This window comes from Salvelinus sp. IW2-2015, unplaced genomic scaffold, assembly GCF_002910315.2.
Source record: "Salvelinus sp. IW2-2015 unplaced genomic scaffold, ASM291031v2 Un_scaffold1360, whole genome shotgun sequence".
NCBI lineage: Eukaryota > Metazoa > Chordata > Actinopteri > Salmoniformes > Salmonidae > Salvelinus > Salvelinus sp. IW2-2015.
In genome coordinates, this window is record NW_019942859.1 from 108,252 (window position 1) to 114,447 (window position 6,196).

Here is a 6,196-nt window from a genome sequence, read left to right on the forward strand (position 1 = left end):
CCGGAGTCGCCTCTTCACTGTTGACGTTGAGACTGGTGTTTTGCGGGTACTATTTAATGAAGCTGCCAGTTGAGGACTTGTGAGGCGTCTGTTTCTCAAACTAGACAGTCTAATGTACTTGTCCTCTTGCTCAGTTGTGCACCGGGGCCTCCCACTCCTCTTTCTATTCTGGTTAGAGCCAGTGTGCGCTGTTCTGTGAAGGGAGTAGTACACAGCGTTGTACGAGATCTTCAGTTTCTTGGCAATTTCTCGCATGGAAAAGTCATAATTTCTCAGAACAAGAATAGACTGACGAGTTTCAGAAGAAAGTCTTTGTTTCTGGCCATTTGAGCCTGTAATCGAACCCCAAAACATTGCTGATTCTCCAGATACTCAACTAGTCTAAAGGACAGTTTTTTTGCTTCTTTAAATCAGGACAACAGTTTTCAGCTGTGCTTACATAATTGCAAAAGGGTTTTCTAATGATCGATTAGCCTTTTAAAATGATAAACTTGGATTAGCTAACACAACGTTCCATTGGAACACAGGAGTGATGGTTTCTGATAATAGGCCTCTGTAGATATTCCATTAAAAATCAGCTGTTTCCAGTACAATAGTCATTTACACATTAACAATGTCTACTGTATTTCTGATCAATTTTATGTTTTTTAATGGACAAAAAATTGTTAAAAAAATAAAAAACAATGACATTTCTAAGTGACCCAAACTTTTGAATGGTAGTGTATATATATATTTTTGAAATACTGCCGGTCCTTCACCACCAGGGACACTTATCCTGAAAGCTGAAATCAACGGGAATACCTTCACGGCAAACTCCTGCGCCATGCACAAAGGACATATGCCTGCTCTCCCTTTGTTAGCTTAGCATCTAGCGCAAAGCTAGCKCTACTTGTGCTTGGAAGTGAGATTCTTGTACAGGAATCTCACTTCCAAGCACAACATGGTCCCCTTTAACAAGGACATGTTTACTCATGTCTCACGTTCACCCTTTCGTTGTTTCCTTCGCTAGCAATGTTTCACCGCCGGAACATGCGGAAAATAAAATAAATACCCGCTGTGGTCTACTCGCGCTACTGAAACGCAAGAGATGGAGAGTTAAGTTAGATTCGTATGACCCAAGCTATCTACTCAAATTAATAATGACCGAGTCTACTCACTTCTGAAACATGAGAGACAGAAATAGTACTTTGTTTTGAAGTCTATTTCTTAGAATACCTAAGTCGGCCGGCCCTAATGTCCTGGCTCGTAGGCGTTCAGTAATTCKCTCTACACATACTCTCGTTACTGTAACTGAGTAGCTTTTCCAAGTACTTGTACTTTTCAGTCAGTCATTTTACTTCTACTGAGTCAAATGTAACTAAAGTAACAGTACTTCCACTGAGTAAAACTGCATTGTTAGTTAACACATACACCTCTTGTATTTGGTGCATTTGAAATATGGTATGATTCTACTATTTATATCTGTTTGCATCTGTTTCAATGCGGGACTTTTATTTTGAAGGTAAACCGCAAATTGCAATATTGTTGCTAATAGTTGCGGCCAGCTTCACACAGGTGATCCAAACCCAATCGAGCAACACGCCATGACATTGATCAACCGATTGTGTATTAGATACCACAGATTGTTTGATTGACACTGCCTCATCATATTGGAGGAATAAATTAAATATGTAAATCAATTGAAATTGTAATAGTTAGAACACATACAGTACGAGTCAAAYGTTTGGACACACCTACACAGGGTAAAGAGAAACACAGGGTTTCTCTTTATTTGTACCAGTTTCTACATTGTAGAATAGTGAAGGCAACACTATGAACACATATGGAATCATGTAGTAACCAAAATAGTGTTAAACAAATCTAAATAGATTTTAAACTTGAGATTCTTCAAAGTAGCCACCCTTTGCCTTGATTACAGCTGTGCACACTCGTGGCATTCTCTCAACCAGCTTCATAAGGAATGCTTTTCCAACAGTCTTGAAGGAGTTCGCACATATGCTGAGCACTTGTTGGATGCTTGGACTTGTTGGATGCTTTTCCTTCACTGTGCGGTCCAACTCATCCCAAACTATCTCAATTTGGTTGAGGTCGGGTGATTGTCATCTGATGCAGCACTCCATCACTCTCCTTCCTGGTCAAATAGCCCTTACACAGCCTGGAGGTGTGTTGGGTCATTGTCCTGTTGAAAAACAAATGATAGTCCCACTAAGCSCAAARCAGATGGYATGGCGTATGGCTGCAGAATGCTGTGGTAGCCATGCTGGTCAAGTGTGSCTTGAATTCTAAATAAAYTCAGTGTCACCAGCAAACCACTCCCACACCATCAKACSTCCATGCTTCACGCTGGAAACCATCCGTTCACCTACTCTGTGTCTCATGAAGACATGACGGCTGGAACAAAAAAATCTCAAATTTGGACTCATCAGATCAAAGGACAGATTCCCACCAGTCTAATGTCCATGTTTCTTGGCCCAAGCAAGTCTGTTCTTATTGGTGTCCTTCAGTGGTTTCTTTGCAGCAATTCGACCATGAAGGCCTGAATGACAGTCTCCCATGAACAGTTGATGTGTCTATTACTTGAACTCTGTGAAGCATTTATTTGGGCTGCAATTTTCTGAGGCTGGTAACTAATGAACTTATCCTCTGCAGCAGGGGTTAACTCTGGGTCTTCATGAGAGCCAGTTTCATCATATAGCTTGATGGTTTTTGCGACTGCACATGAAAAAACGTTCAAAGTTCTTGAAATTTTCAGCATTGACCGACCTTTATGTCTTAAAAGAAATGGACTGTTGTTTCTCTTTGCTTATGTGAGTTGTTCTTTCCATAATATGGACTTGGTCTTTTACAAAACAGGGCTATCTTCTGTATACCAACCCTACCGTGTCACAACACAACTGATTGGCTCAAAGGCATTAAGGAAAGAAATTCCACAAATAAGTTAAGGCACATCTGTTAATTGAAATGCATTCCAGATGACTACCCCATGAAGCTGGTTGAGAGAATGCTAAGCTGTCATCAAGGCAAAGGGCGGCTACTTTGAAGAATCTCATAACATGTATATGTTTAACACTTTTTTTGGTTCCTACATGATTCCATATGTGTTATTTCATAGTGTTGATGTCTTCACTATTATTCTACAATGTAGAAAATAGTAAAAATAAAGAAAAACCCTTGAACGAGTAGCTGTGTCCAAACTTTTGACTGGTACTGTAGATCTGTAATTCATTAGACACTAACACATCGGTGCCTCCGGATGGAAATATGCAGATTTCCAGATGGTAAAAATACCATAACTTCATTAAAACGAGAGTTCAGTTCATGTAACAGGGTTGACTAAAATGAGGGACCGGTGTTTTATTTTTTTAAATAAACTGAAACATTAAGGCTAAGTATCAAACACATGTACTTAGTAAGACACACCCTCAAATCGTTATCTGCCGAACCTTACCGTGAAATGCTCACTTACAAGCCCTTAAACAATGCAGTTCAAGAAATAGTTTATTTAGTAAATATTTTAACTCTAAAGTAAAAAATAAAATGTAACGTTTTGGACCTAGACTTGGCGCTCCGGGACCCTTGGGGGAATCCCCTTGGTCCAAACAAGTGAAGTTGGCTACGTAAGCCCTTCAGTCTTATTTTGATTAAACTGTATTTCTGAAGAGCAGAGGAAGATTGCAGTGGACWTCAAAAGAATCCAGACAACAGAAGTTGTTTCTTTTAAACTTCGGAGTACAGCATCCGTCAAATGAGTCATCTCAGGGATAACGACAGATGTTCAGGTTGAATACCTGGTGTGGTTGGTGCCCGGCGTCTGACCCGCTGGGTGAATGGAGGAAAAAAAGGTCTGTCGCTCCTGGTTTTTGATAAAAGAGCAAATACCTAAAATAGCATGTAAGAACTTTCATCCCCAAACCACTGCAGTCTAAGAATTGTAAAGGATTTGGCRGTGTTTSAAGTGTGTGCAGACGAACAGCGTATACTGAAGAACGGTGTGTAGGAGGACGACGGTGTTGCAATTGTGGCGGGGACCATGATCCTGAGTTTCTGGAGTGCCCTGTAAGGGTGAAGGAAATTGAGGTGGCAAAAAGTTAGATCGGTCAATCGAATCTCCTATACGGAGGCGAATTAAAATAAAAACAAGTGACGCTAGTGAAGAGATAGTGGTGGATACGCCACAGCCTGTAGTCAATGTTTGTTGCCAGTTGTGTGTTAAAAAGGTGGATTGTTGCGTTCATTGCCACAGTTATAAACTGAACACAAGTCTTAAAAGAAGTGTAAGAAACTGGACATTAATTGTGGCTGCGGCATAAAAGTTTTTGGGACTCTAGGATTTTACATCTTTACACTTGCAAGAGGAACAGGCGCTGGAAGACCCCTGCCCTCCCAGGTAGGGATCAGATCGGTTTAATTTTTAACAAACGCTTTAATTTCTTATTTTTTGTAGTTCTGTTTTTTGGGGGGAAATCCTGTTGTTTCAATCCCGCATAGTCAGTGGCGGGATGCACATTAAAATTGTGTGATCGACAATATACCATAGAAGAAAAACGTGCATGTCAGAGCAAAAAAACAAGCCATGAGGTCYAAGGAAATGTCCGTAGAGCTCCGAGACATGATTGTGTCGAGGCACAGATCAGGGGAAGGGTACCAAAAATGTCTGCAGCATTGAAGGTCCCCAAGAACACAGTGGCCTCCATCATTCTTAAAATGGAAGAACTTTGGAACCACCAAGACTCTTCCTAGYGCTGGTCGCCCGGCAAACTCAGCAATCGGGGGAGAAGTGCCTTGGTCAGGGAGGTGACCAAGAACCCGATGGTCACTCCAACAGAGCTCCAGAGTTCCTTTCTGGGAGAAGCTTCCAAAAAGGACAACCATCTCTACAGCACACAAAATCAGACATTTATGGTAGAGTGGCCAGACCTCAGTAAAAGGAACATGACAGCCCGCTTGGAGTTTGCCAAAAGGCACCTAAAGGACTCGCAGAAGATTAGAAACAAGATTCTCTGGTCTGATGAAACCAAGATTGAACTATTTGGTCTGAATGCCAAGCGTGACGTCTGGAGGAAAACTGGCATCATCCCTATGGCGAAGCATGGTGGTGGCAGCATCATGCTGTGGGGAGGTTTTTCAGCAGCAGGGACTGGGAGAKTAGTCAGGATCGAGGGAAAGATGAACGGAGCAAAGTACAGAGATCCATGGTGATCCAGCTGCTCCAGAGCACTCAGGACATCAGACTGGGGCGAAGGTTCACCTTCCAACAGGACAACAACCCTAAGCACACAGCCAAGACAACGCAGGAGTGGCTTTGGGACAAGTCTCTGAATGTTCTTGTGGCCCAGCCAGAGCCCGAACTTTAACCCGATCGAACATCTCTGGGGAGACCTGAAAATAGCTGTGCAGTGACACTCCCCATCCAACCGGACAGAGCCTTAGAGGATCTGCAGAGAAGAATAGGAGAAACACCCCAGGTGTGCCAAGCTTGTAGCGTCATACCCAAGAAGATTCAAGGCTGTAATCGCTGCCAAACGTGCTTCAACAAAGTACTGAGTAAAGGGCCTGAATATTAGCAACAAAAAAAAAATTATACATTTGCAAACATTTCTAAATAAAAACTTTTTGCTTTGTCATTCTGGGGTAGTAGACTGAAAGAGGGGGAAAACTATTTAATCCATTTTAGAATAAGGCTGTAATGTAACAAAATGTGGAACAGGTCAAGGGGTCTGAATACTTTCCGAATGCACTGTATTATAGAGACATACTGCTAATACTGCGCATTTATGCCATTCCTCTATCTACTGCTGTAAATATCTTTCTATATACTGCCCACACGATATACTGCATTTTGCTGCACGTCATTCCTAATATATTCAACCGCAGACTGCTATTTGCACTATTGACTCAGGGTTATACGATTGTAAAATGTTCTAATATTTGATTTTGTATTCTCTCGATTGTTTGACCGTTTAACATTCTAGTGCAGTCGGGAGCTAGGAACACACGCTATTTGGCTGCACCGGTTATAACATCCAGCTAAACTGTGTATCCAACCAATACACTTTGGGCGGCAGGTAGCCTAGCGGTTAGAGCGTAGGGCTGAGGTTGATAGATCGAATCCCCGAGCTGACAAGGTAAAGATCTGTCGTGATGCCCCTGAACAAGGCAGTTAACCCACTGGTTCCTAGGCCGTCATTGTAAATAA